The following is a 515-nucleotide window of genomic DNA, read 5'->3' as shown; positions in this document are numbered from 1 at the left end:
TCTCTCTCTCTCTCTTTCTTTCTTTCTTCTTTCAGATTTTATTTATTTGAGAGAGAGAGAGAGAGAGAGCACAGAGGGAGAAGAGAAGCAGACTGCCCACGGAGCAAGGAGCCCAACGTGGGGCTCGATCCCAGGACCCCAAGATCACAACCTGAGCCAAAAGCAACCGCTTAACCGACTGAGCCACCCAGGCGCCCGGCCATGGTGTCTTTCTAACGTTAAAATAAGTCTTCAGTGCTTTGTCCATAGACTGAGTCTGAAAATGAAAATATAGAGCGTGTATATAATTAAGGTTATGTAAATACTAATCGCTGTGAACCCATAACGAAGATGTAATTTTGTTTCTGCATTCTAAAGCAGTAACAATCGGTGGCTCTAAACATTTCTACGTGTCATGCCACGTTTTAGTCTTTTCATACTTATTTTTATTTATTTGTTTATTTATGTATATTCCATGTCCAATATGGGGCTTGAACTAATGACCCTGAGATTAAGAGTTGCATGCTCTTCCCACT

The sequence above is a fragment of the Callorhinus ursinus genome, unplaced genomic scaffold (assembly GCF_003265705.2).
Source record: "Callorhinus ursinus isolate GAN/ISIS: 27379988/994484 unplaced genomic scaffold, GSC_fseal_2.0 scaffold71, whole genome shotgun sequence".
In the NCBI taxonomy this organism is placed as follows: domain Eukaryota; kingdom Metazoa; phylum Chordata; class Mammalia; order Carnivora; family Otariidae; genus Callorhinus; species Callorhinus ursinus.
Note: the sequence above shows the minus strand (reverse complement) of the source record.